A 25,389-nucleotide genomic window follows, 5' to 3' on the forward strand; every position below is an offset into this window, starting at 1 on the left:
CGCATCTTAGCTTCTTGCTTGATTCTAATGCCAGGTACGCCTTTATGAAAAAGAAAGAAAAAAAAAAAGAAAGAAATTGACATCAGATATCAAATTGCTGGAAGAGAGGGAAGGGTGACCACGAAAAGTGTATTTACAGCTAGGCCTACTTCCACAATACTTTTCTGGATCAATTATTAGTGCGTTAAAAACCATGCAAACCGACAAGTAAACGACCGCTGCAACTACAAGAGCCGAGCGCCTGCGCTCTTCTTTGATGTTTTAGGCCGATTCAGGAGTTGGGCGCATTACCGCCACCAAGTGAGCTGGAGTGTGTGGCCTGTTGAATCAAGCGCTCGCTCGCTCGCTCGCTCGCTCTTAATTTACAGCGTTCGTTAGACGAGTCTATCAAAAGGGACTTACACAAGTGCTTCAACTGGAAACTTCAGTCGGATGTTTTGAAATGAGCTGAATCAAAAGGCCACGATTTAACACCACTGAAAAACACACAGAATGCCGAGTTTCCCTTCCCATCTGCAGAAATGAGCTTTCGTGGCCATCGTGACTGAATGATGTGCACAAACGGTGCATGCTCAATGTGGTGCCCGATCACGCTATAAAAAGAAAGAAGCACGCACCTGTAGCATACGCGTGGTGAATTGCAGAAAATAAAGGAAGGAATTGGGAAAAAATGATGGAAGTAAAAGGATACTCAAAAAAAAAACACACAAAGAAAAACCATTTTTAAACGAGAAAAAAGAGAGAGAAAAAAAACAGACAAACAAACGTGCGAATAAATCTATATAGGTGATTGAAGGAACGAAAGTAAATGTATTAACAGTAAATAGATGATAAATGTAAAACTGTACATTTTGAAGTGAATAAATAGAATAGGATATGTTTCTTGTCATCCTAAGATTACATGGAAATTAGGTTTGCATCTCCTGTCATTATATGAGTGGTACATATCTAGAAAGAAAAGAATACTGTACATAATTGAAGAAATGAGCAATATCCCGTTGCAGGTGCGAGTAATTGACACGGCGCATAGTTTATTAGTGCAAATCATACAAATGTGAAACTGCAGTCACACGAATAATAGGGCGTTGAACCAGAATAGCAGAATTTCTACTGACAATGACGAAGAGCAATCCGCTGCTGCCATGTACAGTGTCAGGGAACGTCATCGTGCAAAGTTGCAGTAGCACATACGCAGATGAAATGTGTATATGGCACTGTCAGGGCATGGTAACGGAAACTCGTCATGATCGTAAATAAACAAAGTACTTAATGCAATAGTAATAGATTGCTGCTTGTACTAGAAGCAGTAAAAACATCCCAATAGTAGCCAAAATAATCACAAGAGAAATATCATCAAGAATTTTGCCTATTATATCGGCGATTGGAAGGCCATCGGATCTTCGCACATGCGAAACCTAGAGAAATGAACGACATAGGGGAAGAAGCGCCTAAAGTAAAGGAAAGAATGAAGAAAGACCCAAATGAAGGCAACATGAATGATGTGGAGATCATTTTGTGGTTCTAAAAGAATTTTCTGCTCAGTTGAATGAATTCGTTTCGAGTTTGTCAGACGTGTCTCTCCATCGCGTGTTTGTGTACTAATAATTTCGTGAAAGTTGCAAAAATATTTTTGGCTTGAAAAGTCGCAGTGGAGACTTTGAAGAGGGAAAAGCTTACAGCACCTGGTATTCCCAGGCGGTCTCCCATCCAAGTACTAACCAGGCCCGACCCTGCTTAGCTTCCGAGATCGGACGAGATCGGGCGTTCTCAGGGTGGTATGGCCGTAAGCGAGAGATGAGCTGCACTACAGCCCATTTATACTGTAGGCTGAAGCCCAAGTCGTTCTCGAGTCACTCACTTCCTGATTTGCAATCGTACAGAGAGTACAAACCTTTCGTCCAAACCAAGGAATCTGTCTCACCTCCTGCACACATGCACGAGCACATGGCTCTCCAGCTCACGGGTTTAACACCACTTTACTGCATGCTCACTCATCTTTATTTCCCTACATGTTTCAAAAGGAGCACCGCATCTTAGCTTCTTGCTTGATTCTAATGCCAGGTACGCCTTTATGAAAAAGAAAGAAAAAAAAAAGAAAGAAATTGACATCAGATATCAAATTGCTGGAAGAGAGGGAAGGGTGACCACGAAAAGTGTATTTACAGCTAGGCCTACTTCCACAATACTTTTCTGGATCAATTATTAGTGCGTTAAAAACCATGCAAACCGACAAGTAAACGACCGCTGCAACTACAAGAGCCGAGCGCCTGCGCTCTTCTTTGATGTTTTAGGCCGATTCAGGAGTTGGGCGCATTACCGCCACCAAGTGAGCTGGAGTGTGTGGCCTGTTGAATCAAGCGCTCGCTCGCTCGCTCGCTCGCTCTTAATTTACAGCGTTCGTTAGACGAGTCTATCAAAAGGGACTTACACAAGTGCTTCAACTGGAAACTTCAGTCGGATGTTTTGAAATGAGCTGAATCAAAAGGCCACGATTTAACACCACTGAAAAACACACAGAATGCCGAGTTTCCCTTCCCATCTGCAGAAATGAGCTTTCGTGGCCATCATGACTGAATGATGTGCACAAACGGTGCATGCTCAATGTGGTGCCCGATCACGCTATAAAAAGAAAGAAGCACGCACCTGTAGCATACGCGTGGTGAATTGCAGAAAATAAAGGAAGGAATTGGGAAAAAATGATGGAAGTAAAAGGATACTCAAAAAAAAAACAAAAGGAAAGTAAAGGAAAGAATGAAGAAAGACCCAAATGAAGGCAACATGAATGATGTGGAGATCATTTTGTGGTTCTAAAAGAATTTTCTGCTCAGTTGAATGAATTCGTTTCGAGTTTGTCAGACGTGTCTCTCCATCGCGTGTTTGTGTACTAATAATTTCGTGAAAGTTGCAAAAATATTTTTGGCTTGAAAAGTCGCAGTGGAGACTTTGAAGAGGGAAAAGCTTACAGCACCTGGTATTCCCAGGCGGTCTCCCATCCAAGTACTAACCAGGCCCGACCCTGCTTAGCTTCCGAGATCGGACGAGATCGGGCGTTCTCAGGGTGGTATGGCCGTAAGCGAGAGACGAGCTGCACTACAGCCCATTTATACTGTAGGCTGAAGCCCAAGTCGTTCTCGAGTCACTCACTTCCTGATTTGTAATCGTACAGAGAGTACAAACCTTTCGTCCAAACCAAGGAATCTGTCTCACCTCCTGCACACATGCACGAGCACATGGCTCTCCAGCTCACGGGTTTAACACCACTTTACTGCATGCTCACTCATCTTTATTTCCCTACATGTTTCAAAAGGAGCACCGCATCTTAGCTTCTTGCTTGATTCTAATGCCAGGTACGCCTTTATGAAAAAGAAAGAAAAAAAAAAGAAAGAAATTGACATCAGATATCAAATTGCTGGAAGAGAGGGAAGGGTGACCACGAAAAGTGTATTTACAGCTAGGCCTACTTCCACAATACTTTTCTGGATCAATTATTAGTGCGTTAAAAACCATGCAAACCGACAAGTAAACGACCGCTGCAACTACAAGAGCCGAGCGCCTGCGCTCTTCTTTGATGTTTTAGGCCGATTCAGGAGTTGGGCGCATTACCGCCACCAAGTGAGCTGGAGTGTGTGGCCTGTTGAATCAAGCGCTCGCTCGCTCGCTCGCTCGCTCGCTCTTAATTTACAGCGTTCGTTAGACGAGTCTATCAAAAGGGACTTACACAAGTGCTTCAACTGGAAACTTCAGTCGGATGTTTTGAAATGAGCTGAATCAAAAGGCCACGATTTAACACCACTGAAAAACACACAGAATGCCGAGTTTCCCTTCCCATCTGCAGAAATGAGCTTTCGTGGCCATCGTGACTGAATGATGTGCACAAACGGTGCATGCTCAATGTGGTGCCCGATCACGCTATAAAAAGAAAGAAGCACGCACCTGTAGCATACGCGTGGTGAATTGCAGAAAATAAAGGAAGGAATTGGGAAAAAATGATGGAAGTAAAAGGATACTCAAAAAAAAAACACACAAAGAAAAACCATTTTTAAACGAGAAAAAAGAGAGAGAAAAAAAACAGACAAACAAACGTGCGAATAAATCTATATAGGTGATTGAAGGAACGAAAGTAAATGTATTAACAGTAAATAGATGATAAATGTAAAACTGTACATTTTGAAGTGAATAAATAGAATAGGATATGTTTCTTGTCATCCTAAGATTACATGGAAATTAGGTTTGCATCTCCTGTCATTATATGAGTGGTACATATCTAGAAAGAAAAGAATACTGTACATAATTGAAGAAATGAGCAATATCCCGTTGCAGGTGCGAGTAATTGACACGGCGCATAGTTTATTAGTGCAAATCATACAAATGTGAAACTGCAGTCACACGAATAATAGGGCGTTGAACCAGAATAGCAGAATTTCTACTGACAATGACGAAGAGCAATCCGCTGCTGCCATGTACAGTGTCAGGGAACGTCATCGTGCAAAGTTGCAGTAGCACATACGCAGATGAAATGTGTATATGGCACTGTCAGGGCATGGTAACGGAAACTCGTCATGATCGTAAATAAACAAAGTACTTAATGCAATAGTAATAGATTGCTGCTTGTACTAGAAGCAGTAAAAACATCCCAATAGTAGCCAAAATAATCACAAGAGAAATATCATCAAGAATTTTGCCTATTATATCGGCGATTGGAAGGCCATCGGATCTTCGCACATGCGAAACCTAGAGAAACGAACGACATAGGGGAAGAAGCGCCTAAAGTAAAGGAAAGAATGAAGAAAGACCCAAATGAAGGCAACATGAATGATGTGGAGATCATTTTGTGGTTCTAAAAGAATTTTCTGCTCAGTTGAATGAATTCGTTTCGAGTTTGTCAGACGTGTCTCTCCATCGCGTGTTTGTGTACTAATAATTTCGTGAAAGTTGCAAAAATATTTTTGGCTTGAAAAGTCGCAGTGGAGACTTTGAAGAGGGAAAAGCTTACAGCACCTGGTATTCCCAGGCGGTCTCCCATCCAAGTACTAACCAGGCCCGACCCTGCTTAGCTTCCGAGATCGGACGAGATCGGGCGTTCTCAGGGTGGTATGGCCGTAAGCGAGAGACGAGCTGCACTACAGCCCATTTATACTGTAGGCTGAAGCCCAAGTCGTTCTCGAGTCACTCACTTCCTGATTTGCAATCGTACAGAGAGTACAAACCTTTCGTCCAAACCAAGGAATCTGTCTCACCTCCTGCACACATGCACGAGCACATGGCTCTCCAGCTCACGGGTTTAACACCACTTTACTGCATGCTCACTCATCTTTATTTCCCTACATGTTTCAAAAGGAGCACCGCATCTTAGCTTCTTGCTTGATTCTAATGCCAGGTACGCCTTTATGAAAAAGAAAGAAAAAAAAAAGAAAGAAATTGACATCAGATATCAAATTGCTGGAAGAGAGGGAAGGGTGACCACGAAAAGTGTATTTACAGCTAGGCCTACTTCCACAATACTTTTCTGGATCAATTATTAGTGCGTTAAAAACCATGCAAACCGACAAGTAAACGACCGCTGCAACTACAAGAGCCGAGCGCCTGCGCTCTTCTTTGATGTTTTAGGCCGATTCAGGAGTTGGGCGCATTACCGCCACCAAGTGAGCTGGAGTGTGTGGCCTGTTGAATCAAGCGCTCGCTCGCTCGCTCGCTCGCTCGCTCTTAATTTACAGCGTTCGTTAGACGAGTCTATCAAAAGGGACTTACACAAGTGCTTCAACTGGAAACTTCAGTCGGATGTTTTGAAATGAGCTGAATCAAAAGGCCACGATTTAACACCACTGAAAAACACACAGAATGCCGAGTTTCCCTTCCCATCTGCAGAAATGAGCTTTCGTGGCCATCGTGACTGAATGATGTGCACAAACGGTGCATGCTCAATGTGGTGCCCGATCACGCTATAAAAAGAAAGAAGCACGCACCTGTAGCATACGCGTGGTGAATTGCAGAAAATAAAGGAAGGAATTGGGAAAAAATGATGGAAGTAAAAGGATACTCAAAAAAAAAACACACAAAGAAAAACCATTTTTAAACGAGAAAAAAGAGAGAGAAAAAAAACAGACAAACAAACGTGCGAATAAATCTATATAGGTGATTGAAGGAACGAAAGTAAATGTATTAACAGTAAATAGATGATAAATGTAAAACTGTACATTTTGAAGTGAATAAATAGAATAGGATATGTTTCTTGTCATCCTAAGATTACATGGAAATTAGGTTTGCATCTCCTGTCATTATATGAGTGGTACATATCTAGAAAGAAAAGAATACTGTACATAATTGAAGAAATGAGCAATATCCCGTTGCAGGTGCGAGTAATTGACACGGCGCATAGTTTATTAGTGCAAATCATACAAATGTGAAACTGCAGTCACACGAATAATAGGGCGTTGAACCAGAATAGCAGAATTTCTACTGACAATGACGAAGAGCAATCCGCTGCTGCCATGTACAGTGTCAGGGAACGTCATCGTGCAAAGTTGCAGTAGCACATACGCAGATGAAATGTGTATATGGCACTGTCAGGGCATGGTAACGGAAACTCGTCATGATCGTAAATAAACAAAGTACTTAATGCAATAGTAATAGATTGCTGCTTGTACTAGAAGCAGTAAAAACATCCCAATAGTAGCCAAAATAATCACAAGAGAAATATCATCAAGAATTTTGCCTATTATATCGGCGATTGGAAGGCCATCGGATCTTCGCACATGCGAAACCTAGAGAAACGAACGACATAGGGGAAGAAGCGCCTAAAGTAAAGGAAAGAATGAAGAAAGACCCAAATGAAGGCAACATGAATGATGTGGAGATCATTTTGTGGTTCTAAAAGAATTTTCTGCTCAGTTGAATGAATTCGTTTCGAGTTTGTCAGACGTGTCTCTCCATCGCGTGTTTGTGTACTAATAATTTCGTGAAAGTTGCAAAAATATTTTTGGCTTGAAAAGTCGCAGTGGAGACTTTGAAGAGGGAAAAGCTTACAGCACCTGGTATTCCCAGGCGGTCTCCCATCCAAGTACTAACCAGGCCCGACCCTGCTTAGCTTCCGAGATCGGACGAGATCGGGCGTTCTCAGGGTGGTATGGCCGTAAGCGAGAGACGAGCTGCACTACAGCCCATTTATACTGTAGGCTGAAGCCCAAGTCGTTCTCGAGTCACTCACTTCCTGATTTGCAATCGTACAGAGAGTACAAACCTTTCGTCCAAACCAAGGAATCTGTCTCACCTCCTGCACACATGCACGAGCACATGGCTCTCCAGCTCACGGGTTTAACACCACTTTACTGCATGCTCACTCATCTTTATTTCCCTACATGTTTCAAAAGGAGCACCGCATCTTAGCTTCTTGCTTGATTCTAATGCCAGGTACGCCTTTATGAAAAAGAAAGAAAAAAAAAAGAAAGAAATTGACATCAGATATCAAATTGCTGGAAGAGAGGGAAGGGTGACCACGAAAAGTGTATTTACAGCTAGGCCTACTTCCACAATACTTTTCTGGATCAATTATTAGTGCGTTAAAAACCATGCAAACCGACAAGTAAACGACCGCTGCAACTACAAGAGCCGAGCGCCTGCGCTCTTCTTTGATGTTTTAGGCCGATTCAGGAGTTGGGCGCATTACCGCCACCAAGTGAGCTGGAGTGTGTGGCCTGTTGAATCAAGCGCTCGCTCGCTCGCTCGCTCGCTCTTAATTTACAGCGTTCGTTAGACGAGTCTATCAAAAGGGACTTACACAAGTGCTTCAACTGGAAACTTCAGTCGGATGTTTTGAAATGAGCTGAATCAAAAGGCCACGATTTAACACCACTGAAAAACACACAGAATGCCGAGTTTCCCTTCCCATCTGCAGAAATGAGCTTTCGTGGCCATCGTGACTGAATGATGTGCACAAACGGTGCATGCTCAATGTGGTGCCCGATCACGCTATAAAAAGAAAGAAGCACGCACCTGTAGCATACGCGTGGTGAATTGCAGAAAATAAAGGAAGGAATTGGGAAAAAATGATGGAAGTAAAAGGATACTCAAAAAAAAACACACAAAGAAAAACCATTTTTAAACGAGAAAAAAGAGAGAGAAAAAAAACAGACAAACAAAGGTGCGAATAAATCTATATAGGTGATTGAAGGAACGAAAGTAAATGTATTAACAGTAAATAGATGATAAATGTAAAACTGTACATTTTGAAGTGAATAAATAGAATAGGATATGTTTCTTGTCATCCTAAGATTACATGGAAATTAGGTTTGCATCTCCTGTCATTATATGAGTGGTACATATCTAGAAAGAAAAGAATACTGTACATAATTGAAGAAATGAGCAATATCCCGTTGCAGGTGCGAGTAACTGACACGGCGCATAGTTTATTCGTGCAAATCATACAAATGTGACACTGCAGTCACACGAATAATAGGGCGTTGAATCAGAATAGCAGAATTTCTACTGACAATGACGAAGAGCAATCCGCTGCTGCCATGTACAGTGTCAGGGAACGTCATCGTGCAAAGTTGCAGTAGCACATACGCAAATGAAATGTGTATATGGCACTGTCAGGGCATGGTAACGGAAACTCGTCATGATCGTAAATAAACAAAGTACTTAATGCAATAGTAATAGATTGCTGCTTGTACTAGAAGCAGTAAAACCATCCCAATAGTAGCCAAAATAATCACAAGAGGAATATCATCAAGAATTTTGCCTATTATATCGGCGATTGGAAGGCCATCGGATCTTCGCACATGCGAAACCTAGAGAAACGAACGACATAGGGGAAGAAGCGCCTAAAGTAAAGGAAAGAATGAAGAAAGACCCAAATGAAGGCAACATGAATGATGTGGAGATCATTTTGTGGTTCTAAAAGAATTTTCTGCTCAGTTGAATGAATTCGTTTCGAGTTTGTCAGACGTGTCTCTCCATCGCGTGTTTGTGTACTAATAATTTCGTGAAAGTTGCAAAAATATTTTTGGCTTGAAAAGTCGCAGTGGAGACTTTGAAGAGGGAAAAGCTTACAGCACCTGGTATTCCCAGGCGGTCTCCCATCCAAGTACTAACCAGGCCCGACCCTGCTTAGCTTCCGAGATCGGACGAGATCGGGCGTTCTCAGGGTGGTATGGCCGTAAGCGAGACACGAGCTGCACTACAGCCCATTTATACTGTAGGCTGAAGCCCAAGTCGTTCTCGAGTCACTCACTTCCTGATTTGCAATCGTACAGAGAGTACAAACCTTTCGTCCAAACCAAGGAATCTGTCTCACCTCCTGCACACATGCACGAGCACATGGCTCTCCAGCTCACGGGTTTAACACCACTTTACTGCATGCTCACTCATCTTTATTTCCCTACATGTTTCAAAAGGAGCACCGCATCTTAGCTTCTTGCTTGATTCTAATGCCAGGTACGCCTTTATGAAAAAGAAAGAAAAAAAAAAAGAAAGAAATTGACATCAGATATCAAATTGCTGGAAGAGAGGGAAGGGTGACCACGAAAAGTGTATTTACAGCTAGGCCTACTTCCACAATACTTTTCTGGATCAATTATTAGTGCGTTAAAAACCATGCAAACCGACAAGTAAACGACCGCTGCAACTACAAGAGCCGAGCGCCTGCGCTCTTCTTTGATGTTTTAGGCCGATTCAGGAGTTGGGCGCATTACCGCCACCAAGTGAGCTGGAGTGTGTGGCCTGTTGAATCAAGCGCTCGCTCGCTCGCTCGCTCGCTCTTAATTTACAGCGTTCGTTAGACGAGTCTATCAAAAGGGACTTACACAAGTGCTTCAACTGGAAACTTCAGTCGGATGTTTTGAAATGAGCTGAATCAAAAGGCCACGATTTAACACCACTGAAAAACACACAGAATGCCGAGTTTCCCTTCCCATCTGCAGAAATGAGCTTTCGTGGCCATCGTGACTGAATGATGTGCACAAACGGTGCATGCTCAATGTGGTGCCCGATCACGCTATAAAAAGAAAGAAGCACGCACCTGTAGCATACGCGTGGTGAATTGCAGAAAATAAAGGAAGGAATTGGGAAAAAATGATGGAAGTAAAAGGATACTCAAAAAAAAAACACACAAAGAAAAACCATTTTTAAACGAGAAAAAAGAGAGAGAAAAAAAACAGACAAACAAAGGTGCGAATAAATCTATATAGGTGATTGAAGGAACGAAAGTAAATGTATTAACAGTAAATAGATGATAAATGTAAAACTGTACATTTTGAAGTGAATAAATAGAATAGGATATGTTTCTTGTCATCCTAAGATTACATGGAAATTAGGTTTGCATCTCCTGTCATTATATGAGTGGTACATATCTAGAAAGAAAAGAATACTGTACATAATTGAAGAAATGAGCAATATCCCGTTGCAGGTGCGAGTAACTGACACGGCGCATAGTTTATTCGTGCAAATCATACAAATGTGACACTGCAGTCACACGAATAATAGGGCGTTGAATCAGAATAGCAGAATTTCTACTGACAATGACGAAGAGCAATCCGCTGCTGCCATGTACAGTGTCAGGGAACGTCATCGTGCAAAGTTGCAGTAGCACATACGCAAATGAAATGTGTATATGGCACTGTCAGGGCATGGTAACGGAAACTCGTCATGATCGTAAATAAACAAAGTACTTAATGCAATAGTAATAGATTGCTGCTTGTACTAGAAGCAGTAAAACCATCCCAATAGTAGCCAAAATAATCACAAGAGGAATATCATCAAGAATTTTGCCTATTATATCGGCGATTGGAAGGCCATCGGATCTTCGCACATGCGAAACCTAGAGAAACGAACGACATAGGGGAAGAAGCGCCTAAAGTAAAGGAAAGAATGAAGAAAGACCCAAATGAAGGCAACATGAATGATGTGGAGATCATTTTGTGGTTCTAAAAGAATTTTCTGCTCAGTTGAATGAATTCGTTTCGAGTTTGTCAGACGTGTCTCTCCATCGCGTGTTTGTGTACTAATAATTTCGTGAACGTTGCAAAAATATTTTTGGCTTGAAAAGTCGCAGTGGAGACTTTGAAGAGGGAAAAGCTTACAGCACCTGGTATTCCCAGGCGGTCTCCCATCCAAGTACTAACCAGGCCCGACCCTGCTTAGCTTCCGAGATCGGACGAGATCGGGCGTTCTCAGGGTGGTATGGCCGTAAGCGAGAGACGAGCTGCACTACAGCCCATTTATACTGTAGGCTGAAGCCCAAGTCGTTCTCGAGTCACTCACTTCCTGATTTGCAATCGTACAGAGAGTACAAACCTTTCGTCCAAACCAAGGAATCTGTCTCACCTCCTGCACACATGCACGAGCACATGGCTCTCCAGCTCACGGGTTTAACACCACTTTACTGCATGCTCACTCATCTTTATTTCCCTACATGTTTCAAAAGGAGCACCGCATCTTAGCTTCTTGCTTGATTCTAATGCCAGGTACGCCTTTATGAAAAAGAAAGAAAAAAAAAAGAAAGAAATTGACATCAGATATCAAATTGCTGGAAGAGAGGGAAGGGTGACCACGAAAAGTGTATTTACAGCTAGGCCTACTTCCACAATACTTTTCTGGATCAATTATTAGTGCGTTAAAAACCATGCAAACCGACAAGTAAACGACCGCTGCAACTACAAGAGCCGAGCGCCTGCGCTCTTCTTTGATGTTTTAGGCCGATTCAGGAGTTGGGCGCATTACCGCCACCAAGTGAGCTGGAGTGTGTGGCCTGTTGAATCAAGCGCTCGCTCGCTCGCTCGCTCGCTCGCTCTTAATTTACAGCGTTCGTTAGACGAGTCTATCAAAAGGGACTTACACAAGTGCTTCAACTGGAAACTTCAGTCGGATGTTTTGAAATGAGCTGAATCAAAAGGCCACGATTTAACACCACTGAAAAACACACAGAATGCCGAGTTTCCCTTCCCATCTGCAGAAATGAGCTTTCGTGGCCATCGTGACTGAATGATGTGCACAAACGGTGCATGCTCAATGTGGTGCCCGATCACGCTATAAAAAGAAAGAAGCACGCACCTGTAGCATACGCGTGGTGAATTGCAGAAAATAAAGGAAGGAATTGGGAAAAAATGATGGAAGTAAAAGGATACTCAAAAAAAAACACACAAAGAAAAACCATTTTTAAACGAGAAAAAAGAGAGAGAAAAAAAACAGACAAACAAAGGTGCGAATAAATCTATATAGGTGATTGAAGGAACGAAAGTAAATGTATTAACAGTAAATAGATGATAAATGTAAAACTGTACATTTTGAAGTGAATAAATAGAATAGGATATGTTTCTTGTCATCCTAAGATTACATGGAAATTAGGTTTGCATCTCCTGTCATTATATGAGTGGTACATATCTAGAAAGAAAAGAATACTGTACATAATTGAAGAAATGAGCAATATCCCGTTGCAGGTGCGAGTAACTGACACGGCGCATAGTTTATTCGTGCAAATCATACAAATGTGACACTGCAGTCACACGAATAATAGGGCGTTGAATCAGAATAGCAGAATTTCTACTGACAATGACGAAGAGCAATCCGCTGCTGCCATGTACAGTGTCAGGGAACGTCATCGTGCAAAGTTGCAGTAGCACATACGCAGATGAAATGTGTATATGGCACTGTCAGGGCATGGTAACGGAAACTCGTCATGATCGTAAATAAACAAAGTACTTAATGCAATAGTAATAGATTGCTGCTTGTACTAGAAGCAGTAAAACCATCCCAATAGTAGCCAAAATAATCACAAGAGGAATATCATCAAGAATTTTGCCTATTATATCGGCGATTGGAAGGCCATCGGATCTTCGCACATGCGAAACCTAGAGAAACGAACGACATAGGGGAAGAAGCGCCTAAAGTAAAGGAAAGAATGAAGAAAGACCCAAATGAAGGCAACATGAATGATGTGGAGATCATTTTGTGGTTCTAAAAGAATTTTCTGCTCAGTTGAATGAATTCGTTTCGAGTTTGTCAGACGTGTCTCTCCATCGCGTGTTTGTGTACTAATAATTTCGTGAAAGTTGCAAAAATATTTTTGGCTTGAAAAGTCGCAGTGGAGACTTTGAAGAGGGAAAAGCTTACAGCACCTGGTATTCCCAGGCGGTCTCCCATCCAAGTACTAACCAGGCCCGACCCTGCTTAGCTTCCGAGATCGGACGAGATCGGGCGTTCTCAGGGTGGTATGGCCGTAAGCGAGAGACGAGCTGCACTACAGCCCATTTATACTGTAGGCTGAAGCCCAAGTCGTTCTCGAGTCACTCACTTCCTGATTTGCAATCGTACAGAGAGTACAAACCTTTCGTCCAAACCAAGGAATCTGTCTCACCTCCTGCACACATGCACGAGCACATGGCTCTCCAGCTCACGGGTTTAACACCACTTTACTGCATGCTCACTCATCTTTATTTCCCTACATGTTTCAAAAGGAGCACCGCATCTTAGCTTCTTGCTTGATTCTAATGCCAGGTACGCCTTTATGAAAAAGAAAGAAAAAAAAAAGAAAGAAATTGACATCAGATATCAAATTGCTGGAAGAGAGGGAAGGGTGACCACGAAAAGTGTATTTACAGCTAGGCCTACTTCCACAATACTTTTCTGGATCAATTATTAGTGCGTTAAAAACCATGCAAACCGACAAGTAAACGACCGCTGCAACTACAAGAGCCGAGCGCCTGCGCTCTTCTTTGATGTTTTAGGCCGATTCAGGAGTTGGGCGCATTACCGCCACCAAGTGAGCTGGAGTGTGTGGCCTGTTGAATCAAGCGCTCGCTCGCTCGCTCGCTCGCTCTTAATTTACAGCGTTCGTTAGACGAGTCTATCAAAAGGGACTTACACAAGTGCTTCAACTGGAAACTTCAGTCGGATGTTTTGAAATGAGCTGAATCAAAAGGCCACGATTTAACACCACTGAAAAACACACAGAATGCCGAGTTTCCCTTCCCATCTGCAGAAATGAGCTTTCGTGGCCATCGTGACTGAATGATGTGCACAAACGGTGCATGCTCAATGTGGTGCCCGATCACGCTATAAAAAGAAAGAAGCACGCACCTGTAGCATACGCGTGGTGAATTGCAGAAAATAAAGGAAGGAATTGGGAAAAAATGATGGAAGTAAAAGGATACTCAAAAAAAAAACACACAAAGAAAAACCATTTTTAAAAGAGAGAGAAAAAAAACAGACAAACAAACGTGCGAATAAATCTATATAGGTGATTGAAGGAACGAAAGTAAATGTATTAACAGTAAATAGATGATAAATGTAAAACTGTACATTTTGAAGTGAATAAATAGAATAGGATATGTTTCTTGTCATCCTAAGATTACATGGAAATTAGGTTTGCATCTCCTGTCATTATATGAGTGGTACATATCTAGAAAGAAAAGAATACTGTACATAATTGAAGAAATGAGCAATATCCCGTTGCAGGTGCGAGTAATTGACACGGCGCATAGTTTATTAGTGCAAATCATACAAATGTGAAACTGCAGTCACACGAATAATAGGGCGTTGAACCAGAATAGCAGAATTTCTACTGACAATGACGAAGAGCAATCCGCTGCTGCCATGTACAGTGTCAGGGAACGTCATCGTGCAAAGTTGCAGTAGCACATACGCAGATGAAATGTGTATATGGCACTGTCAGGGCAAGGTAACGGAAACTCGTCATGATCGTAAATAAACAAAGTACTTAATGCAATAGTAATAGATTGCTGCTTGTACTAGAAGCAGTAAAACCATCCCAATAGTAGCCAAAATAATCACAAGAGAAATATCATCAAGAATTTTGCCTATTATATCGGCGATTGGAAGGCCATCGGATCTTCGCACATGCGAAACCTAGAGAAACGAACGACATAGGGGAAGAAGCGCCTAAAGTAAAGGAAAGAATGAAGAAAGACCCAAATGAAGGCAACATGAATGATGTGGAGATCATTTTGTGGTTCTAAAAGAATTTTCTGCTCAGTTGAATGAATTCGTTTCGAGTTTGTCAGACGTGTCTCTCCATCGCGTGTTTGTGTACTAATAATTTCGTGAAAGTTGCAAAAATATTTTTGGCTTGAAAAGTCGCAGTGGAGACTTTGAAGAGGGAAAAGCTTACAGCACCTGGTATTCCCAGGCGGAATCCCATCCAAGTACTAACCAGGCCCGACCCTGCTTAGCTTCCGAGATCGGACGAGATCAGGCGTTCTCAGGGTGGTATGGCCGTAAGCGAGAGACGAGCTGCACTACAGCCCATTTATACTGTAGGCTGAAGCCCAAGTCGTTCTCGAGTCACTCACTTCCTGATTTGCAATCGTACAGAGAGTACAAACCTTTCGTCCAAACCAAGGAATCTGTCTCACCTCCTGCACACATGCACGAGCACATGGCTCTCCAGCTCACGGGTTTAACACCACTTTACTGCATGCTCACTCATCTTTATTTCCCTACATGTTTCAAAAGGAGCACCGCATCTTAGCTTCTTGCTTGATTCTAATGCCAGGTACGCCTTTATGAAAAAGAAAGAAAAAAAAAAAGAAAGAAATTGACATCAGATATCAAATTGCTGGAAGAGAGGGAAGGGTGACCACGAAAAGTGTATTTACAGCTAGGCCTACTTCCACAATACTTTTCTGGATCAATTATTAGTGCGTTAAAAACCATGCAAACCGACAAGTAAACGACCGCTGCAACTACAAGAGCCGAGCGCCTGCGCTCTTCTTTGATGTTTTAGGCCGATTCAGGAGTTGGGCGCATTACCGCCACCAAGTGAGCTGGAGTGTGTGGCCTGTTGAATCAAGCGCTCGCTCGCTCGCTCGCTCGCTCTTAATTTACAGCGTTCGTTAGACGAGTCTATCAAAAGGGACTTACACAAGTGCTTCAACTGGAAACTTCAGTCGGATGTTTTGAAATGAGCTGAATCAAAAGGCCACGATTTAACACCACTGAAAAACACACAGAATGCCGAGTTTCCCTTCCCATCTGCAGAAATGAGCTTTCGTGGCCATCGTGACTGAATGATGTGCACAAACGGTGCATGCTCAATGTGGTGCCCGATCACGCTATAAAAAGAAAGAAGCACGCACCTGTAGCATACGCGTGGTGAATTGCAGAAAATAAAGGAAGGAATTGGGAAAAAATGATGGAAGTAAAAGGATACTCAAAAAAAAACACACAAAGAAAAACCATTTTTAAACGAGAAAAAAGAGAGAGAAAAAAAACAGACAAACAAAGGTGCGAATAAATCTATATAGGTGATTGAAGGAACGAAAGTAAATGTATTAACAGTAAATAGATGATAAATGTAAAACTGTACATTTTGAAGTGAATAAATAGAATAGGATATGTTTCTTGTCATCCTAAGATTACATGGAAATTAGGTTTGCATCTCCTGTCATTATATGAGTGGTACATATCTAGAAAGAAAAGAATACTGTACATAATTGAAGAAATGAGCAATATCCCGTTGCAGGTGCGAGTAACTGACACGGCGCATAGTTTATTCGTGCAAATCATACAAATGTGACACTGCAGTCACACGAATAATAGGGCGTTGAATCAGAATAGCAGAATTTCTACTGACAATGACGAAGAGCAATCCGCTGCTGCCATGTACAGTGTCAGGGAACGTCATCGTGCAAAGTTGCAGTAGCACATACGCAAATGAAATGTGTATATGGCACTGTCAGGGCATGGTAACGGAAACTCGTCATGATCGTAAATAAACAAAGTACTTAATGCAATAGTAATAGATTGCTGCTTGTACTAGAAGCAGTAAAACCATCCCAATAGTAGCCAAAATAATCACAAGAGGAATATCATCAAGAATTTTGCCTATTATATCGGCGATTGGAAGGCCATCGGATCTTCGCACATGCGAAACCTAGAGAAACGAACGACATAGGGGAAGAAGCGCCTAAAGTAAAGGAAAGAATGAAGAAAGACCCAAATGAAGGCAACATGAATGATGTGGAGATCATTTTGTGGTTCTAAAAGAATTTTCTGCTCAGTTGAATGAATTCGTTTCGAGTTTGTCAGACGTGTCTCTCCATCGCGTGTTTGTGTACTAATAATTTCGTGAACGTTGCAAAAATATTTTTGGCTTGAAAAGTCGCAGTGGAGACTTTGAAGAGGGAAAAGCTTACAGCACCTGGTATTCCCAGGCGGTCTCCCATCCAAGTACTAACCAGGCCCGACCCTGCTTAGCTTCCGAGATCGGACGAGATCGGGCGTTCTCAGGGTGGTATGGCCGTAAGCGAGAGACGAGCTGCACTACAGCCCATTTATACTGTAGGCTGAAGCCCAAGTCGTTCTCGAGTCACTCACTTCCTGATTTGCAATCGTACAGAGAGTACAAACCTTTCGTCCAAACCAAGGAATCTGTCTCACCTCCTGCACACATGCACGAGCACATGGCTCTCCAGCTCACGGGTTTAACACCACTTTACTGCATGCTCACTCATCTTTATTTCCCTACATGTTTCAAAAGGAGCACCGCATCTTAGCTTCTTGCTTGATTCTAATGCCAGGTACGCCTTTATGAAAAAGAAAGAAAAAAAAAAGAAAGAAATTGACATCAGATATCAAATTGCTGGAAGAGAGGGAAGGGTGACCACGAAAAGTGTATTTACAGCTAGGCCTACTTCCACAATACTTTTCTGGATCAATTATTAGTGCGTTAAAAACCATGCAAACCGACAAGTAAACGACCGCTGCAACTACAAGAGCCGAGCGCCTGCGCTCTTCTTTGATGTTTTAGGCCGATTCAGGAGTTGGGCGCATTACCGCCACCAAGTGAGCTGGAGTGTGTGGCCTGTTGAATCAAGCGCTCGCTCGCTCGCTCGCTCGCTCTTAATTTACAGCGTTCGTTAGACGAGTCTATCAAAAGGGACTTACACAAGTGCTTCAACTGGAAACTTCAGTCGGATGTTTTGAAATGAGCTGAATCAAAAGGCCACGATTTAACACCACTGAAAAACACACAGAATGCCGAGTTTCCCTTCCCATCTGCAGAAATGAGCTTTCGTGGCCATCGTGACTGAATGATGTGCACAAACGGTGCATGCTCAATGTGGTGCCCGATCACGCTATAAAAAGAAAGAAGCACGCACCTGTAGCATACGCGTGGTGAATTGCAGAAAATAAAGGAAGGAATTGGGAAAAAATGATGGAAGTAAAAGGATACTCAAAAAAAAAACACACAAAGAAAAACCATTTTTAAAAGAGAGAGAAAAAAAACAGACAAACAAACGTGCGAATAAATCTATATAGGTGATTGAAGGAACGAAAGTAAATGTATTAACAGTAAATAGATGATAAATGTAAAACTGTACATTTTGAAGTGAATAAATAGAATAGGATATGTTTCTTGTCATCCTAAGATTACATGGAAATTAGGTTTGCATCTCCTGTCATTATATGAGTGGTACATATCTAGAAAGAAAAGAATACTGTACATAATTGAAGAAATGAGCAATATCCCGTTGCAGGTGCGAGTAATTGACACGGCGCATAGTTTATTAGTGCAAATCATACAAATGTGAAACTGCAGTCACACGAATAATAGGGCGTTGAACCAGAATAGCAGAATTTCTACTGACAATGACGAAGAGCAATCCGCTGCTGCCATGTACAGTGTCAGGGAACGTCATCGTGCAAAGTTGCAGTAGCACATACGCAAATGAAATGTGTATATGGCACTGTCAGGGCATGGTAACGGAAACTCGTCATGATCGTAAATAAACAAAGTACTTAATGCAATAGTAATAGATTGCTGCTTGTACTAGAAGCAGTAAAACCATCCCAATAGTAGCCAAAATAATCACAAGAGGAATATCATCAAGAATTTTGCCTATTATATCGGCGATTGGAAGGCCATCGGATCTTCGCACATGCGAAACCTAGAGAAACGAACGACATAGGGGAAGAAGCGCCTAAAGTAAAGGAAAGAATGAAGAAAGACCCAAATGAAGGCAACATGAATGATGTGGAGATCATTTTGTGGTTCTAAAAGAATTTTCTGCTCAGTTGAATGAATTCGTTTCGAGTTTGTCAGACGTGTCTCTCCATCGCGTGTTTGTGTACTAATAATTTCGTGAACGTTGCAAAAATATTTTTGGCTTGAAAAGTCGCAGTGGAGACTTTGAAGAGGGAAAAGCTTACAGCACCTGGTATTCCCAGGCGGTCTCCCATCCAAGTACTAACCAGGCCCGACCCTGCTTAGCTTCCGAGATCGGACGAGATCGGGCGTTCTCAGGGTGGTATGGCCGTAAGCGAGAGACGAGCTGCACTACAGCCCATTTATACTGTAGGCTGAAGCCCAAGTCGTTCTCGAGTCACTCACTTCCTGATTTGCAATCGTACAGAGAGTACAAACCTTTCGTCCAAACCAAGGAATCTGTCTCACCTCCTGCACACATGCACGAGCACATGGCTCTCCAGCTCACGGGTTTAACACCACTTTACTGCATGCTCACTCATCTTTATTTCCCTACATGTTTCAAAAGGAGCACCGCATCTTAGCTTCTTGCTTGATTCTAATGCCAGGTACGCCTTTATGAAAAAGAAAGAAAAAAAAAAGAAAGAAATTGACATCAGATATCAAATTGCTGGAAGAGAGGGAAGGGTGACCACGAAAAGTGTATTTACAGCTAGGCCTACTTCCACAATACTTTTCTGGATCAATTATTAGTGCGTTAAAAACCATGCAAACCGACAAGTAAACGACCGCTGCAACTACAAGAGCCGAGCGCCTGCGCTCTTCTTTGATGTTTTAGGCCGATTCAGGAGTTGGGCGCATTACCGCCACCAAGTGAGCTGGAGTGTGTGGCCTGTTGAATCAAGCGCTCGCTCGCTCGCTCGCTCGCTCTTAATTTACAGCGTTCGTTAGACGAGTCTATCAAAAGGGACTTACACAAGTGCTTCAACTGGAAACTTCAGTCGGATGTTTTGAAATGAGCTGAATCAAAAGGCCACGATTTAACACCACTGAAAAACACACAGAATGCCGAGTTTCCCTTCCCATCTGCAGAAATGAGCTTTCGTGGCCATCGTGACTGAATGATGTGCACAAACGGTGCATGCTCAATGTGGTGCCCGATCACGCTATAAAAAGAAAGAAGCACGCACCTGTAGCATACGCGTGGTGAATTGCAGAAAATAAAGGAAGGAATTGGGAAAAAATGATGGAAGTAAAAGGATACTCAAAAAAAAAACACACAAAGAAAAACCATTTTTAAAAGAGAGAGAAAAAAAACAGACAAACAAACGTGCGAATAAATCTATATAGGTGATTGAAGGAACGAAAGTAAATGTATTAACAGTAAATAGATGATAAATGTAAAACTGTACATTTTGAAGTGAATAAATAGAATAGGATATGTTTCTTGTCATCCTAAGATTACATGGAAATTAGGTTTGCATCTCCTGTCATTATATGAGTGGTACATATCTAGAAAGAAAAGAATACTGTACATAATTGAAGAAATGAGCAATATCCCGTTGCAGGTGCGAGTAATTGACACGGCGCATAGTTTATTAGTGCAAATCATACAAATGTGAAACTGCAGTCACACGAATAATAGGGCGTTGAACCAGAATAGCAGAATTTCTACTGACAATGACGAAGAGCAATCCGCTGCTGCCATGTACAGTGTCAGGGAACGTCATCGTGCAAAGTTGCAGTAGCACATACGCAGATGAAATGTGTATATGGCACTGTCAGGGCATGGTAACGGAAACTCGTCATGATCGTAAATAAACAAAGTACTTAATGCAATAGTAATAGATTGCTGCTTGTACTAGAAGCAGTAAAAACATCCCAATAGTAGCCAAAATAATCACAAGAGAAATATCATCAAGAATTTTGTCTATTATATCGGCGATTGGAAGGCCATCGGATCTTCGCACATGCGAAACCTAGAGAAATGAACGACATAGGGGAAGAAGCGCCTAAAGTAAAGGAAAGAATGAAGAAAGACCCAAATGAAGGCAACATGAATGATGTGGAGATCATTTTGTGGTTCTAAAAGAATTTTCTGCTCAGTTGAATGAATTCGTTTCGAGTTTGTCAGACGTGTCTCTCCATCGCGTGTTTGTGTACTAATAATTTCGTGAAAGTTGCAAAAATATTTTTGGCTTGAAAAGTCGCAGTGGAGACTTTGAAGAGGGAAAAGCTTACAGCACCTGGTATTCCCAGGCGGTCTCCCATCCAAGTACTAACCAGGCCCGACCCTGCTTAGCTTCCGAGATCGGACGAGATCGGGCGTTCTCAGGGTGGTATGGCCGTAAGCGAGAGACGAGCTGCACTACAGCCCATTTATACTGTAGGCTGAAGCCCAAGTCGTTCTCGAGTCACTCACTTCCTGATTTGCAATCGTACAGAGAGTACAAACCTTTCGTCCAAACCAAGGAATCTGTCTCACCTCCTGCACACATGCACGAGCACATGGCTCTCCAGCTCACGGGTTTAACACCACTTTACTGCATGCTCACTCATCTTTATTTCCCTACATGTTTCAAAAGGAGCACCGCATCTTAGCTTCTTGCTTGATTCTAATGCCAGGTACGCCTTTATGAAAAAGAAAGAAAAAAAAAAAGAAAGAAATTGACATCAGATATCAAATTGCTGGAAGAGAGGGAAGGGTGACCACGAAAAGTGTATTTACAGCTAGGCCTACTTCCACAATACTTTTCTGGATCAATTATTAGTGCGTTAAAAACCATGCAAACCGACAAGTAAACGACCGCTGCAACTACAAGAGCCGAGCGCCTGCGCTCTTCTTTGATGTTTTAGGCCGATTCAGGAGTTGGGCGCATTACCGCCACCAAGTGAGCTGGAGTGTGTGGCCTGTTGAATCAAGCGCTCGCTCGCTCGCTCGCTCGCTCTTAATTTACAGCGTTCGTTAGACGAGTCTATCAAAAGGGACTTACACAAGTGCTTCAACTGGAAACTTCAGTCGGATGTTTTGAAATGAGCTGAATCAAAAGGCCACGATTTAACACCACTGAAAAACACACAGAATGCCGAGTTTCCCTTCCCATCTGCAGAAATGAGCTTTCGTGGCCATCGTGACTGAATGATGTGCACAAACGGTGCATGCTCAATGTGGTGCCCGATCACGCTATAAAAAGAAAGAAGCACGCACCTGTAGCATACGCGTGGTGAATTGCAGAAAATAAAGGAAGGAATTGGGAAAAAATGATGGAAGTAAAAGGATACTCAAAAAAAAACACACAAAGAAAAACCATTTTTAAACGAGAAAAAAGAGAGAGAAAAAAAACAGACAAACAAAGGTGCGAATAAATCTATATAGGTGATTGAAGGAACGAAAGTAAATGTATTAACAGTAAATAGATGATAAATGTAAAACTGTACATTTTGAAGTGAATAAATAGAATAGGATATGTTTCTTGTCATCCTAAGATTACATGGAAATTAGGTTTGCATCTCCTGTCATTATATGAGTGGTACATATCTAGAAAGAAAAGAATACTGTACATAATTGAAGAAATGAGCAATATCCCGTTGCAGGTGCGAGTAATTGACACGGCGCATAGTTTATTAGTGCAAATCATACAAATGTGAAACTGCAGTCACACGAATAATAGGGCGTTGAACCAGAATAGCAGAATTTCTACTGACAATGACGAAGAGCAATCCGCTGCTGCCATGTACAGTGTCAGGGAACGTCATCGTGCAAAGTTGCAGTAGCACATACGCAGATGAAATGTGTATATGGCACTGTCAGGGCATGGTAACGGAAACTCGTCATGATCGTAAATAAACAAAGTACTTAATGCAATAGTAATAGATTGCTGCTTGTACTAGAAGCAGTAAAAACATCCCAATAGTAGCCAAAATAATCACAAGAGAAATATCATCAAGAATTTTGCCTATTATATCGGCGATTGGAAGGCCATCGGATCTTCGCACATGCGAAACCTAGAGAAATGAACGACATAGGGGAAGAAGCGCCTAAAGTAAAGGAAAGAATGAAGAAAGACCCAAATGAAGGCAACATGAATGATGTGGAGATCATTTTGTGGTTCTAAAAGAATTTTCTGCTCAGTTGAATGAATTCGTTTCGAGTTTGTCAGACGTGTCTCTCCATCGCGTGTTTGTGTACTAATAATTTCGTGAAAGTTGCAAAAATATTTTTGGCTTGAAAAGTCGCAGTGGAGACTTTGAAGAGGGAAAAGCTTACAGCACCTGGTATTCCCAGGCGGTCTCCCATCCAAGTACTAACCAGGCCCGACCCTGCTTAGCTTCCGAGATCGGACGAGATCGGGCATTCTCAGGGTAGTATGGCCGTAAGCGAGAGACGAGCTGCACTACAGCCCATTTATACTGTAGGCTGAAGCCCAAGTCGTTCTCGAGTCACTCACTTCCTGATTTGCAATCGTACAGAGAGTACAAACCTTTCGTCCAAACCAAGGAATCTGTCTCACCTCCTGCACACATGCACGAGCACATGGCTCTCCAGCTCACGGGTTTAACACCACTTTACTGCATGCTCACTCATCTTTATTTCCCTACATGTTTCAAAAGGAGCACCGCATCTTAGCTTCTTGCTTGATTCTAATGCCAGGTACGCCTTTATGAAAAAGAAAGAAAAAAAAAAGAAAGAAATTGACATCAGATATCAAATTGCTGGAAGAGAGGGAAGGGTGACCACGAAAAGTGTATTTACAGCTAGGCCTACTTCCACAATACTTTTCTGGATCAATTATTAGTGCGTTAAAAACCATGCAAACCGACAAGTAAACGACCGCTGCAACTACAAGAGCCGAGCGCCTGCGCTCTTCTTTGATGTTTTAGGCCGATTCAGGAGTTGGGCGCATTACCGCCACCAAGTGAGCTGGAGTGTGTGGCCTGTTGAATCAAGCGCTCGCTCGCTCGCTCGCTCGCTCTTAATTTACAGCGTTCGTTAGACGAGTCTATCAAAAGGGACTTACACAAGTGCTTCAACTGGAAACTTCAGTCGGATGTTTTGAAATGAGCTGAATCAAAAGGCCACGATTTAACACCACTGAAAAACACACAGAATGCCGAGTTTCCCTTCCCATCTGCAGAAATGAGCTTTCGTGGCCATCATGACTGAATGATGTGCACAAACGGTGCATGCTCAATGTGGTGCCCGATCACGCTATAAAAAGAAAGAAGCACGCACCTGTAGCATACGCGTGGTGAATTGCAGAAAATAAAGGAAGGAATTGGGAAAAAATGATGGAAGTAAAAGGATACTCAAAAAAAAAACACACAAAGAAAAACCATTTTTAAACGAGAAAAAAGAGAGAGAAAAAAAACAGACAAACAAACGTGCGAATAAATCTATATAGGTGATTGAAGGAACGAAAGTAAATGTATTAACAGTAAATAGATGATAAATGTAAAACTGTACATTTTGAAGTGAATAAATAGAATAGGATATGTTTCTTGTCATCCTAAGATTACATGGAAATTAGGTTTGCATCTCCTGTCATTATATGAGTGGTACATATCTAGAAAGAAAAGAATACTGTACATAATTGAAGAAATGAGCAATATCCCGTTGCAGGTGCGAGTAATTGACACGGCGCATAGTTTATTAGTGCAAATCATACAAATGTGAAACTGCAGTCACACGAATAATAGGGCGTTGAACCAGAATAGCAGAATTTCTACTGACAATGACGAAGAGCAATCCGCTGCTGCCATGTACAGTGTCAGGGAACGTCATCGTGCAAAGTTGCAGTAGCACATACGCAGATGAAATGTGTATATGGCACTGTCAGGGCATGGTAACGGAAACTCGTCATGATCGTAAATAAACAAAGTACTTAATGCAATAGTAATAGATTGCTGCTTGTACTAGAAGCAGTAAAAACATCCCAATAGTAGCCAAAATAATCACAAGAGAAATATCATCAAGAATTTTGCCTATTATATCGGCGATTGGAAGGCCATCGGATCTTCGCACATGCGAAACCTAGAGAAATGAACGACATAGGGGAAGAAGCGCCTAAAGTAAAGGAAAGAATGAAGAAAGACCCAAATGAAGGCAACATGAATGATGTGGAGATCATTTTGTGGTTCTAAAAGAATTTTCTGCTCAGTTGAATGAATTCGTTTCGAGTTTGTCAGACGTGTCTCTCCATCGCGTGTTTGTGTACTAATAATTTCGTGAAAGTTGCAAAAATATTTTTGGCTTGAAAAGTCGCAGTGGAGACTTTGAAGAGGGAAAAGCTTACAGCACCTGGTATTCCCAGGCGGTCTCCCATCCAAGTACTAACCAGGCCCGACCCTGCTTAGCTTCCGAGATCGGACGAGATCGGGCGTTCTCAGGGTGGTATGGCCGTAAGCGAGAGACGAGCTGCACTACAGCCCATTTATACTGTAGGCTGAAG

At 42.1% G+C, this 25,389-nt stretch overlaps 13 non-coding genes across 13 annotated transcripts; all 13 read right to left on the reverse strand.

The window, feature by feature from the left end:
* Window positions 1–1,670: 1,670 nt before the first annotated feature.
* Window positions 1,671–1,789, reverse strand: LOC128624615 (5S ribosomal RNA). Its single transcript, XR_008388819.1, has one exon. It is a non-coding gene; the product is annotated as a 5S ribosomal RNA (ribosomal RNA).
* Window positions 1,790–2,956: 1,167 nt separating this feature from the next.
* Window positions 2,957–3,075, reverse strand: LOC128624616 (5S ribosomal RNA). Its single transcript, XR_008388820.1, has one exon. It is a non-coding gene; the product is annotated as a 5S ribosomal RNA (ribosomal RNA).
* Window positions 3,076–4,986: 1,911 nt separating this feature from the next.
* LOC128624617 (5S ribosomal RNA) lies at window positions 4,987–5,105 on the reverse strand. The gene has a single exon (XR_008388821.1). It is a non-coding gene; the product is annotated as a 5S ribosomal RNA (ribosomal RNA).
* A 1,911-nt stretch (window positions 5,106–7,016) lies between these two features.
* Window positions 7,017–7,135, reverse strand: LOC128624618 (5S ribosomal RNA). Its single transcript, XR_008388822.1, has one exon. It is a non-coding gene; the product is annotated as a 5S ribosomal RNA (ribosomal RNA).
* A 1,906-nt stretch (window positions 7,136–9,041) lies between these two features.
* Window positions 9,042–9,160, reverse strand: LOC128624619 (5S ribosomal RNA). The gene has a single exon (XR_008388823.1). It is a non-coding gene; the product is annotated as a 5S ribosomal RNA (ribosomal RNA).
* Window positions 9,161–11,068: 1,908 nt separating this feature from the next.
* LOC128624620 (5S ribosomal RNA) lies at window positions 11,069–11,187 on the reverse strand. The gene has a single exon (XR_008388824.1). It is a non-coding gene; the product is annotated as a 5S ribosomal RNA (ribosomal RNA).
* Window positions 11,188–13,097: 1,910 nt separating this feature from the next.
* Window positions 13,098–13,216, reverse strand: LOC128624621 (5S ribosomal RNA). Its single transcript, XR_008388825.1, has one exon. It is a non-coding gene; the product is annotated as a 5S ribosomal RNA (ribosomal RNA).
* A 1,898-nt stretch (window positions 13,217–15,114) lies between these two features.
* LOC128624580 (5S ribosomal RNA) lies at window positions 15,115–15,233 on the reverse strand. The gene has a single exon (XR_008388789.1). It is a non-coding gene; the product is annotated as a 5S ribosomal RNA (ribosomal RNA).
* A 1,907-nt stretch (window positions 15,234–17,140) lies between these two features.
* Window positions 17,141–17,259, reverse strand: LOC128624622 (5S ribosomal RNA). The gene has a single exon (XR_008388826.1). It is a non-coding gene; the product is annotated as a 5S ribosomal RNA (ribosomal RNA).
* Window positions 17,260–19,157: 1,898 nt separating this feature from the next.
* On the reverse strand, window positions 19,158–19,276 carry LOC128624624 (5S ribosomal RNA). Its single transcript, XR_008388828.1, has one exon. It is a non-coding gene; the product is annotated as a 5S ribosomal RNA (ribosomal RNA).
* Window positions 19,277–21,174: 1,898 nt separating this feature from the next.
* Window positions 21,175–21,293, reverse strand: LOC128624625 (5S ribosomal RNA). The gene has a single exon (XR_008388829.1). It is a non-coding gene; the product is annotated as a 5S ribosomal RNA (ribosomal RNA).
* A 1,907-nt stretch (window positions 21,294–23,200) lies between these two features.
* LOC128624577 (5S ribosomal RNA) lies at window positions 23,201–23,319 on the reverse strand. Its single transcript, XR_008388786.1, has one exon. It is a non-coding gene; the product is annotated as a 5S ribosomal RNA (ribosomal RNA).
* Window positions 23,320–25,226: 1,907 nt separating this feature from the next.
* Window positions 25,227–25,345, reverse strand: LOC128624626 (5S ribosomal RNA). Its single transcript, XR_008388830.1, has one exon. It is a non-coding gene; the product is annotated as a 5S ribosomal RNA (ribosomal RNA).
* Between the last annotated feature and the right edge of the window lie 44 nt (window positions 25,346–25,389).

The sequence above is a fragment of the Ictalurus furcatus genome, chromosome 20 (assembly GCF_023375685.1).
Source record: "Ictalurus furcatus strain D&B chromosome 20, Billie_1.0, whole genome shotgun sequence".
NCBI lineage: Eukaryota > Metazoa > Chordata > Actinopteri > Siluriformes > Ictaluridae > Ictalurus > Ictalurus furcatus.